This window comes from Culex quinquefasciatus, chromosome 3 (genome assembly GCF_015732765.1).
Source record: "Culex quinquefasciatus strain JHB chromosome 3, VPISU_Cqui_1.0_pri_paternal, whole genome shotgun sequence".
NCBI lineage: Eukaryota > Metazoa > Arthropoda > Insecta > Diptera > Culicidae > Culex > Culex quinquefasciatus.
This window is the reverse complement of record NC_051863.1, coordinates 183,242,001-183,254,996: the sequence shown is the minus strand read 5'-3', so window position 1 is coordinate 183,254,996 and position 12,996 is coordinate 183,242,001. Positions and strand designations below refer to the sequence as shown.

Here is a 12,996-nt window from a genome sequence, read left to right as displayed (position 1 = left end):
GCGCGCACGTGTGTGTGTGGGTTTGTGAGAGTGGAAACACGAGGAAAATCGGGAAAACATGTCCATTGTTCGGGATGTTATTTTACTCTTATTCTTTGGTGTGGGAAAATGAACTCAACTCCAATGGTGCAGGCATGTATGGGTGATGACGATAACACATGCCAGAAATGTGTGTCATGAGGTTGTTTGGGCAGGGTTGCCAGCGCCGAAGAGATCGCGCGTGGTTGCTGGTTTGTTTACGTAAAAGTGCGTTGACAGTTGTTTCGTAAATTTCCTCTTTTCAATTTCATCGTGAAACTTCTTACTTTTCCTGTCACTCTTAAACGACAAAATTGCCTATATTTTTATACAAAAAAACTGAGTCGAAAGGTAAAACTTCTCAATACAACTTTACAACACTAAAATGAGTGCTGAAAAGCTGAACTTTTCAGCACTTGTATCGAAAAGTGCTTAATTTCAATATTGTTTTGATTTTAATGGTGAGTTGACTAAACACATGGACATTTGACTTGAAATTAGGAATTACAAAAAAAAATCCAGCTCTCGTCGTATTTATCCAACCCGTTGAACAGCGTTACGTGTTTTTTTTTATGATTTTGTTTTAAAGGCCATAACCTGTTGCTTTATCATGAATTAGTTTTTTTTTGTAATTTTATTGTCATCTTTTCCTGACCAGGTACCCCTTTTTCGTTTGACTCGAGGTCCTGTTACCCCGTAGTTATACATGAAATTATTCGTTAAGTAAGTTTTTCTTCATTTAAAATTTCAAAATAATTATTTATTATAAGAAATTTGAAAAATGTGTCGTTGGAATTTGTTTCAATGTTTTGTTACCGTAGACCGGGTTGATTGATATAATTTATAATAAAATATTACTCAACCGGTAAGGCTTGTTTCTAGTGTTAAACTGGGTTAAACACTTATTCGAATCAGTTTTAATTCAATGTGGTTTTATAAAAAGTTGCGTTAAAATTTGTTATCGATAAAAATGGTCACTGTGTTTCTTAAAAAAAAAATCAGATTTATAGTGTGCAAATATAATTGGCTCCTAAAGCCCTACATCAATATATTTGGGATTCGGTTCACAGAAAAAAAATGATGGTAATATTCATCAGGAAATGGTGACAGATTTTGTGGCAAAATAAATGATAAATTTTACACCAAAAAATGATGAATTTTCATCAGTTTTTGATGTCTATTCATCAGGTTCACATTTTTACACATTTTTTATGTAATACTACGCAAATAAAGAGGTAATATTCAACCTACCAAATTTTCAACATTCCAAAATTCAACTTTTTTTTCTGTGATTGTTTACCAGTCTAAAACAACTAATCGATATATTTTTTAATTTTTTTCTCATTTTTTTTCTATGAAAAAAGTTAATTTTTAAGTTTATTCGAAAGAAAGAAAACCTATGATTGAAGGATCACGACAACTTAGGTTACTAGACAAACTACCACCTTTATATGCACACTGGTAAACAGCATTACACTTTTTTCAGTTCACTTTTACACACTTGTATGGGATTTTTCAGTTCAAGTATGATTACACACTTTCGTGTAATCATACTTGAACTGAAAAATCCCATACAAGTGTGTAAAAGTGAACTGAACAGTGCACAGTGGTCCAGATCGCAAAATTAAGTGGAAAATGGATTTTCCGAAAAATGGTGACGTTTTGGAGCTTTGGTGTCTTCAGAAGAGTTGTTGCAAATAGAAAGAGGCAACTTTTGGTTTGGTTTAAAATTAAGGTGGTTCACGATTAGGGTGATTTTGGAAATCTAACTTTTCAGAAATATTTTTGGGAATTTTTATGTCTTCTAAAAAGTTGTTGGGCTGGTCAATTCAAGCAACTTTGTCGAAGACACCAAAATTTTATCTCGTAATCTACACCTTCTATGACCAAATTTATAGAAAGCATCTGAGCAAACCTTCAAAAATCAGTTTTTTGAACGTGGCAATTCAGCGTTAACTTTTAGAGAAAAGTGATATTCGGAGCACTTTTAGAGCTCTACAAAACGAACATTTTCATTTTTTGACATGTCAATTTGGACTTAAGGGTCAAAAGCTACAGCCATTTTAAGGTAAAAAAGATGCAAATTTAAAACTTAAATATCTCGGAATGGCGCAAGCCAAATTTTAAGCACTAGGTTGCATTTGAAAGAGGAGATCTAGCACTACAAACTCTGAAAAAATGATAATTTTACATGGAAACCCAAAATATGACCAAAAATCGATTTGTTGACATTTTGGCTCAATTCTGAGGGCAGATTCAGATTCTGCGGGCAAAATTACATGGAAAAACAAATATTTGGAAAATTTTCGAATTTCGTTAGGGTGGTCCCATATGGTTTTCCCTTGAAAATTAAACTTTTTCAAATGAAGATATCTCAAGTTTAAAGAAAAACACCCCTGAGATTTTTTCAGCGTTTGTAGTGCTAGATCTCCTCTTTCAATTGCAACCTAGTGCTTAAAATTTGGCTTGCGCCATTTCGAGATATTTAAGTTTTAAATTTGCATCTTTTTTACCTTAAAATGGCTGTAGCTTTTGACCCTTAAGTCCAAATTGACATGTCAAAAAATGAAAATGTTCGTTTTGTAGAGCTCTAAAAGTGCTCCGAATATCACTTTTCTCTAAAAGTTAACCCTGAATTGCCACGTTCAAAAAACTGATTTTTGAAGGTTTGCTCAGATGCTTTCTATAAATTTGGTCATAGAAGGCGTAGATTACGAGATAAAATTTTGGTGTCTTCGACATAGTTGCTTGAATTGACCAGCCCAACAACTTTTTAGAAGACATAAAAATTCCCAAAAATATTCCTGAAAAGTTAGATTTTCAAAATCACCCTAATCGTGAACCACCCTAATTTTAAACCAAACCAAAAGTTGCCTCTTTCTATTTGCAACAACTCTTCTGAAGACACCAAAGCTCCAAAACGTCACCATTTTTCGGAAAATCCATTTTCCACTTAATTTTGCGATCTGGACCACTGTGGCAGTGTGTAATGTTGATTATCAGTGCAGCTGACAGAGTAGGTGCACTGTAGTAAAACGGAACCGTCGTGTTTTGGTCGCCACAAGGTCGCTATGTTTAAACTGGGCATCAAAAGGTGGGAATTTTGTTATGTCATGAAGGATCTTATTTTAAAATTTGATTTTCAGTTTTTTATGAAAACTATTTTGTTTTACTTACAAATACACAGTCCAACAAGATTTTGTCTCTGAGACGAGTATATGTGTTCTTAGTAGAGTTTTGCCTGCTGAATCCGAATCCGGGTCCAGAATTGCTCCAAATGGTCCCAATTTTGAGATACACCCGTTTGAAATGTTAGTTTAGGTCAAAATTAGCTACTTTGTCGACTATTTTACAAAAGAACTATTGAATAAACAACTGAACCAATACATGTATCTTATAGTTCACGTTTTCTCCTTTCTGAAACACGCCTGGTTTTTAAAATTTGATTGTTTTTACGCATATTTATAGCCATTTTAAAATTATATTTTCAGTTGGTTCTCATTCAAGTTTTTCCAACTTGCATGCAAGTCATATTATGCTGGGATATTAATAATAAAAATCAAAAATGCTTTGCAGAACGTTAAATAAGTATGTCTCGGTAATCTAATTGATCATATTTCATGTAATTTTGTCTGCTGAATCCATTCCTATCATTAGATTTTTTCAAAAAGGCCAGCTTTTTGTGTAAAAATTGAATTTTCGATGATTTTTTCAAAATAAAATCTATTTTATGCTAAAGTATGACTTAGAGATAACTAAATGTCGATGTCTCGTCAGTCTAATTGATCATTTCTAATGTATTTTTTTCTGCTGAATCCATTCCCATCATTGGATTTTTTCAAAAAGGTCAGCTTTTTTAGTAAAAATTGAATTTTCGATGATTTTTTCAAAATAAAATCTATTTTATGCTAATGTATGACTTAGAGATAACTAAGTGTCGATGTCTCGTCAGTCTAATTGATAATTTTTTTATGTATTTTTGTCTGCTGAATCCATTCCCATCATTGGATTTTTTCAAAAAGGTCAGCTTTTTTAGTAAAAATTGAATTTTCGATGATTTTTTCAAAATAAAATCTATTTTATGCTAAAGTATGACTTAGAGATAACTAAGTGTCGATGTCTCGTCAGTCTAATTGATCATTTTTTATGTATTTTTGTCTGCTGAATCCATTCCCATCATTAGATTTTTCGAAAAGGTCAAGTTTTTGAGTAAAAATAGATTTTTTCAAAATAAAATCTATTTTATGAGCAGTTCTTTTTGAAATCGGCCGATATCGACCATTTTTATTTGTTGTATTTTTTTATTTGGCTCAAACTTTGTGGGGCCTACCCTATGACCAAAGAAGCTATTTTGTGCCATTGGTTCACCCATACAAGTCTCCATACAATTTGGGCAGCTGTCCATACAAAAATGGTACGTAAAAATTTAAACAGCTGGAACTTTTGAGTGAATTTTCTGATCAATTTGGCGTCTTCGGCAAAGTTGTAGGTATTTTTAAGGACTATTAAGAAAAAAATAGGTACACGGAAAAAATGCCGAATTTTTATTAACTTTTTTTCACAAAAACTCAAATTCCCAAAATACGTATTTTTTGATTTTCGAGATTTTTTATATGTTTTAGAGGACAAAAAACCCCATTTTTTGAGCCATAGATAAAAGAGGTTGTCTAAATCTTACCCAAAAACCCCATAATTTTATAATGTCGATATTTATCTCAGCAACTTATGTTCCGATTTTCAATGTTAAAACATAAAACATTCGTAAAAAAATCCGATCTTTTCAAACACAAAATTTTCAAAAAAAAATCAAGAATAACATTTTTAAAGGGCGCAATATTGATTGTTTGGGTGGCTATATCTTGAAAACGGAGCCGTTTAACAAAAATCTGTACTTTTCGATTGCAAATTAAATTTAACATAAGAAATTAAGTCAAATTTTGTTTTGTATGAAATTTCAATTTTTTTCCAAAAATAACTGCCTTTTCAAAAATTCATAACAAGGCGGCAGATTTTTAGACCATACTCTATGGCTCAAAAAATGGGGTTTTTTGTCCTCTTAAACTTTTCAACATTTGGGAATTTGAGTAATTGTAAAATAAATGTTAATTAAGAATTCGGCAATTTTTTTTCCGTGTACCTTTTTTTCTCATTAGTCCTCAACAATACCTACAACTTTGCGGAAGACGCCAAATTGATCAGAAAATTCACTCAAAAGTTCCAGCTGTTTAAATTTTTACGTACCATTTTTGTATGGACAGCTGCCAAAATTGTATGGAGACTTGTATGGGTGAACCAATGGCACAAAATAGCTTCTTTAGTCATAGGGAAGGCCCCCACAAAGTTTGAGCCAAATCAAAAAATATAGCAAAAAATAAATGGTCGATATCGGCCGATTTCAAAAAGAACTGCTCATAAAATAGATTTTATTTTGAAAAAATCATGGAAAGTTCAATTTTTCCTCAAAAACCTGACCTTTTTGAAAAAATCTTATGATGGGAATGGATTCAGCAGACAAAAATACATAAAAAATGATCAATTAGACTGACGAGACATCGACATTTAGTCATCTCTGAGTCATACTTTAGCATAAAATAGATTTTATTTTGAAAAAAATCATCGATAATTCAATTTTTACTCAAAAACTTAACCTTTTCGAAAAAATATAATGATGGGAATGGATTCAGCAGACAAAAATACATTATAAATGATCAATTAGACTGACGAGACATCCACGAGTCATACTTTAGCATAAAATAGATTTTATTTTGAAAAAATCATCGAAAATTTAATTTTTACTAAAAAAGCTGACCTTTTTGAAAAAATCCAATGATGGGAATGGATTCAGCAGACAAAAATACATAAAAAATGATCAATTAGACTGACGAGACATCGACACTTAGTTATCTCTAAGTCATACATTAGCATAAAATAGATTTTATTTTGAAAAAATCATCGAAAATTCAATTTTTACTAAAAAAGCTGACCTTTTGAAAAAATCCAATGATGGGAATGGATTCAGCAGAAAAAATACATTAAAAATGATCAATTAGACTGACGAGACATCGACATTTAGTTATCTCTAAGTCATACTTTAGCATAAAATAGATTTTATTTTGAAAAATCATCGAAAATTCAATTTTTACTCAAAAAGCTGACCTTTTGGAAAAATCTAATGATAGGAATGGATTCAGCAGACAAAATTACATGAAATATGATCAATTAGATTACCGAGACATACTTATTTAACGTTCTGCAAAGCATTTTTGATTTTTATTATTGATATCCCAGCATAATATGACTTGCATGCAAGTTGGAAAAACTTGAATGAGAACCAACTGAAAATATAATTTTAAAATGGCTATAAATATGCGTAGAAACAATCAAATTTTAAAAACCAGGGGTGTTTCAGAAAGGGGAAAACGTGAACTATAAGATACATGTATTGGTTTAGTTGTTTATTCAATAGTTTTTTTGTAAAATAGTCGACAAAGTAGCTAATTTTGACCTAAACTAACATTTCAAACGGGTGTATCTCAAAATTTAGAGCAATTCTGGACCCGGATTCGGATTCAGCAGGCAAAACTCTACTAGGAACACATATACTCGTCTCAGAGACAAGAAACATTTGATTTTTTGTTGAACTATATATATTAACATAGTTACGATCAGATAGGAAAAAAGTATCTGCTCAATGAATAAAAACAGGATTTCAACTCGGATTTCTGGGTCCCAGTTCTATAAAGTCAAGCGGAACCTCAGTTAGAATTCGTTTGATGTTTCATTTGTTAAAAAATCATACGAAAAAGGTTTTTTTTTGTGAAAATTCAGTTTAAATTGCATTCAAAGTCAATTTTGAAACAAGATCGAAATAATAACCTTAATAAATAAGAAATTTTATCTACTTAAAATGCCAAAGAACTTGAAGGTATTTTACATATTTTTATTTGAATTTCCATTGTATAGAATTTGTGATTTTTGAAACATTACCAAGTTTTTATTTGTGTTTCGGGTTTCAAATGTAAAATTATGAACCATATTATTTGACAGACATTTTTTTTGCATTGCTATGCATTTTTAATATTATTTTTTTTAATCTGTCCAAAATACATTTAAAAAGATTTCCAATATCTTTTTTGATTTTTTTTTCTTGTTGATCCATTCTTTCGTTACTGATGCGTTTGTCATGATTTATCAAAAGATCCTGACTTTTATTGATAGTTTTTTTTTTTTACTTAAAATAATTGATTTAGAAAATAAAAAAAATGCAAAAATATGAGTAAATTTCACTACATTGTTGTTTAAGTATCATTAAAAATACAATCCACAATTTCCAAAATATCAACAATATAAAATTGGGGATAAATGAGTTACACTTAAAAAAATCATAGTTCGTAAATTTATTTCTTTTCAAAACTAATCAAATCATAATTTGAAAGATAAGTTGATTTTAATAATGTTATATTTTTAACATTGAATTCAACATGTTTTTTGTAGGTGAGCAATTCCCTACCAAAACCGGAAATGGATTTTATTTGTATTTTTTTATTAGGCTCAAACTTTGTGGGGGCCTTCCCTATGACCTAAGAAGCTATTTTGTGTCATTGGTTCACCCATACAAGTCTCCATACAATTTTGGCAGCTGTCCATACAAAAATGGTATGTAAATACTCAAACAGCTGTAACGTTTGAGCTGTAACTTTTTTATGTTTTAGGGGACAAAACTCTGCAACTTTTGAGCAATAGAGTAGTATGGTCAAAAAATCTGCCGCCGTGTTGTGATCTTTTGAAAAAAGGTAATTTTTGAAAAAAAAATCGAAATTTCATACAAAACAAAGTTTGACATAGTTTTTGAATTTGCAATCGAAAAGTACGTTACAGATTTTTTGATAAAGGGCTCCGTTTTCAAGATATATAAAAATAGTGACCATAAGTGATCATATCTAAAAAATTTTTTTTTAAGAGTTCAGAAAATTTACTATGAAATTGTCTAAGAGACATTGAAGCATGGACCACTGGTTGCTGAGACACAGTGGTTTAAAGAAAAAACACAGCAAAATTGAAGTTTTCTAAGTCTCACCCAAAAAACTCACCATTTTCTAATGTCGATATCTCAGCAACTAATGGTCCGATTTTCAATGTTAAACCATGAAACATTCATGAAATTTTTCGATCTTTTCGAATAAAAATATTTTCAGATTTTTTTAATCAAGGCTATATTTTTCAACATTAGAAAATAGAGGTTTTTTTTTGGGTAAGTCTTAAAAAACATAAATTTTGCTGTATCTCAGTAATCAGAGGTCCAGAGGTTTCATAGCAAATTTTCTGAACTTTAAAAAATATATTTTCAGAAATCAAACTTTCGGTGGCTGTACCTAAATTCAGCAATTTTTTCCGTGTAATTCACTCAAAAGTTACAGCTGTTTGAATATACTATTTTTGTATGGACAGCTGCCAAAATTGTATGGAGACTTGTATGGGCGAACCAATGACACAAAATAGCTTCTTGATCATAGGGCCAAACAAAAAAATACAAAAAATAAAAATAGCTGAAATAGGCCGATTTCGAAGAGAATTGCTCATGTATTTTACTATTTTAATTTCTTACACCACTTATATCAGTATCTGCAAGAAAACTGGCCTCATACGTTTTATGCGATTTAGGGAGATGACAAATTTTACTCAACTAAATAAAAATACAATGAAAAAGTCAAACCACCCAAGAAACTGTCCGGTTTGTAGGTTTATTTTGTCTCAAAGATAAAACTTCCCCGGACCAGGAAAAGTGTTGAACCGTCTTGCTTGGGAAAGTCAACCCAGCTGTAAACCAGGCCCTCAAAAAAAAAAAAAAAACAGACGAAGAAACAGACCTTTCCGTCCCTTTTGCCGAGTTGGTCCGTGTTTGCGTTTGTGTGTCGGTGTCCCGGCGCGGGTATAGGGAAAGTCTCACTTTATTAGCAGCAAGCACCAGCCAGTGAAGAAAACAGATAAAGGCGATAATATCTGGAAACAATAGTGCGTTTTCCGTCCTCACCCCTTCCCAGTTTCCCCGCCAAGGGGTCTCTTCTGGCTGCTCAATAAGAAGAAGCCTTGAAAGGGGGTTTCTTTTCGGGAAAAGTTTTCCTTCGCCGCTTTGACGTTCGTTCGTTCGTTTCGCGGGTTTGGGCCTTTCATTTTCAGTTAAGTATATATTTATTGGGTTCTTGGTTCGTTTCGACAGCTGGTTGCCGAGTTTCCCACTTGTCGAAGGCGAAAAAAAAAGAGCCGGGTTGTTCAACAGTTTTTTTCCTTTCGATGTAGTTTGTTTGAAGATTATTTCTGAGTGACGTGGTGTGCGAGAGTCGTTATCAGTGTTCTGCATGAAATTTTTGGGAAACCGGGTATGTGTCTGCTTGTGTGAGGAAAAACTTTATTTACCAAGGACGTGCGTACCCGACTTTACCCTTTGTTGGGAAAGTTTTTGGGGTGTGAAGTCTATAATTTGGTGGGCAGATGTCGCGGGAACTTTTCTCCGTGGCTAGGTGAAGTTTACGGGAAAGTGGTAAAATTATGAGTGAATACGATCATCATAAGGAATCCAAGATTTTATACAAGCATAAAAGAACAAAAACCGCAAATGATCAACAATAGGTTAAGAACAAAGCGTATTAAATCCAGAAGTACATGGGAAAACCGGGAAAAAGTCGGAATGATCTGAGTTGTTCCTAAATTATTTTTTTGCAATTCCGTCGTGAAACTACTTACTTTTCCTGTCATTCTTGAACGACGAAATAGCCTACTTTTCTGTACCAAAAATAACAGAATCGAATAGCAATACTTTTCAAAATAAATGCTGAAAAGTTCTACTTTTCAGCACTAAAATGGGTACTGAAAAGTTGAACTTTTCAGCACTTGTTTCGAAAAGTAACACTTTTCAACATTTTTTTGATTTAAACGATTTATTGACAAAATACATGAAAATTCGACTTGAAATTTCACTCAATGGGTGTTTTTCGAAATTGCAAAAAATGTTGTATGGAACTCGTTGCAAAACTTGATTTTTTCAGCACTCGTCGTATTTATCCAACTCGGTGAACCTCGTTGGATAAATGTACGACTCGTGCTGAAAAAATCCTCTTTTTGCAACTTGTTGCATAAACTACTATTTTAGTGTCCATTAGGGTGCCCAAAAAATAAGCCTCTGCTCGGGTGTACCCCATTTGGCATAATGAACATTTGGCATAATGGACGTTTGGCATAATTATTATTGTTTTTTTTTACGTTTTTTATATTATTATAAGAGATTATCATTTGTTTCGAAAAATTAGGTATCTCTATATTTTTTCCACAATAGTAAATTGTTTTCTTTTTGAATAATTCACAATAAAGCATTTTAATAAAGTCTTCAAACTTTTATTTCAAATTTAGTTTAAAAAAGGAAACATCTCTTGTTAGCTTTACATTTTTCCTCTTTCAATATAATTAGCATTTATAATTTTTTAATGAAATTTTCCCTTCTTTAATATGAATTTCAACTTAAAGATGAGAAAAAATCCTTCAAATCTTCGACAATGAAGATAATTTTGCTTTCTTTTATATTTTGCAATAAAGTTTTTTTTTGCAATTTTACCATCTTTTTTATATTTAACTTGAAGAAGGGAAATTCTCTTATAGATGTTCTCTTTAAACATCTCTATCACTTCTGCAATTTTTTCTCTAATGGTTTATTTTTTCGCAATACAATTGTTAACGCAAGTTCCCTTTTTTATTCATTCAAAACCAATCTTAAAGATGGGACAATTAAAAAAAATACTAATTAAATTGATTTTTTGAATAGATGTAGGTGAAAAACATAAAAAATAATGCGATTGACAAACGTTTAAAGAGTAGCAAAATGTTAATCTTTAAAGAGACTTTTCCTTCTATAAGTGGATTTTTATATAAAAGAAGGGAAAGTTTCATAATCAAACTCAATTTTCAAATATTCAAAAAGTATTTTTTTTAAGAGATGTTCCCTTCTAAAAGTTGAAATTGAAATAAAAGAAGGGAAAATTTCATAACAACTCATTTGCCAAATATTTAAAGAAAGAAAAAGTGTACCTTCATTAGGTTGAACATTAAAGAAGAGAAAATTGCATAAAAAACAATAATTGCAAAATATTGAAAAAAAAAAAACAAACTGCACAGCTTTTGAATGATTATGCCTTCTTTAAGTTTTAAAATAAAAGAAGAGAAAATTGCTTTAAAAAACTTATTGCATTTCTTTAAAGAAGAGCAAAATTGCCATTACATCATTTAGGTTGAATTTAAAAAAAGAAGGGAAAAGGGAAAAGGGACTAACCCACTGATACCCGAACCCAAAGTTGGCGAAAAAAAAACCTTTTCATGCAAAAAAGATTTTTTTTTTGAATCGCCTATAACTTTCCAGGATCGAATTAAGAGCGAGTTTTTCACCAATGTGTAACAGGTCGTATCGAGGTGCTCCGATTTGGATGAAACTTTCAGCATTTGTTTGTCTATGCATGAGATGAACTCATGCCAAATATGAGCCCTCTACGACAAAGGGAAGTGGGGTAAAACCGGCTTTGAAGTTTGTTTACTTCTAATTTACGTGAAATTGTCCGAGGATTTTGAATATGACAAAATTGAGAACAAAAAATGCCGCTATGGCGGCCTACAGGGCAAAAACTAACGTTGTAAAATGTTTGTTATAGAAAAATCAAAAAACCATGAGAAAAACTGCGATTGGCCAAAAAGTTATTACCATAGGCTTGTAGTCCATGAAATTACCTATCTTTTGACCTATAGGAGTATGGGTGTTGGAGGCTGTTGGAAAAAGATATTACAGTTTTAAAAAAATCTATTTTCGACAGTAATTTGCAAAAGCTAAGAGAAAAAGTCAAACCAATTCTGGATGTCTATGGCACATTTTGAAGTGCTTCAAAAGACCTTTCGAATACATCTAAGAGAGTTGGAATTAATGAAGATTTACGGAAATGCGAGCAATTTTAAGATTTTTTAGGTTTTTTTGACCTCAAACTTCAAAGCCCGTTTTACCCCACTTCCCTTTGTCGTAGAGAGCTCATATTTGGCATGAGTTCATCTCATGCATAGACAAACAAACGCTGAAAGTTTCATCCAAATCGGAGCACCTCGATACGACCTCTAGAACAAACCGAACAATATTTACAAATACTGCCTCTTAAACAGCATTGGTATGTTGTCCAAAGTTGTAGAGCAAAAAAAAAAATTCCAATGCCCGTAAAAAATTTGATTTTTTATAGTTTTATTCGATTTTTCCCATACAAACTTCACCTTCTCGTGTGCATGGGTAAAAGTTGACCGATTTTGCTCCTATTTGGCCCAGAGTCCTAAAATAGCTCAAGGAACAATATTCAGCTTGTGGAGTGAGGTTTTATGAAAAATAAATAACGAATAAAGAAATATTCTGGGCACCCTAGTGTCCATACTACCCCAATATTTTTTTTCTGTTATTCAGGAATTGATTTTCACCATAAAAATGGATTTTCATCATTTTTAAAAAATATATGATTTTCCAGTTTTTGTATCGTCCCATTACTTAAAAACACAGCAAAAAAAAAATGTAGTAATTTAGCTGAGTTTAATAGAGTGGGTGTAAAATAAAAGTCATTTTTGTTACACTCTAATAATTATACCACCAGTCAGGGAAACCTACTTGACCTAAAAGTCTAGCTCAAAAAATGCGGTTATCCTTGCTTTCTATTCTTCATCGGTCTGATGGCCAAGCGGGCTAAGGCGCCAGTCCTTACTGTTAGTGCTGGGTTCAAATACCACCGGTTGCAACTGTAATGTAAAGTGTCTTTTTCAAAAAGGTGATGTGCATTCTTTTGCACGCGATTTTACCTTCGGTTTTTTTGCTGTGCTGGGTGTAAAATAAATGTTGCATTGTTCCTTGAAATTTTATGTAGTTTTTTTTTGCAGTGAAGGTTGCAGTGAAAGTAATTTCCTAGGCGGACTAAA

At 32.0% G+C, this 12,996-nt stretch overlaps 1 protein-coding gene across 15 annotated transcripts in view; it reads left to right on the top strand.

The window, feature by feature from the left end:
• The window catches only part of LOC6035297 (calmodulin-binding transcription activator 1), a 380,289-nt gene that overhangs the window by 6,455 nt on the left and 360,838 nt on the right, over positions 1-12,996 (top strand). The window lies entirely within an intron of this gene.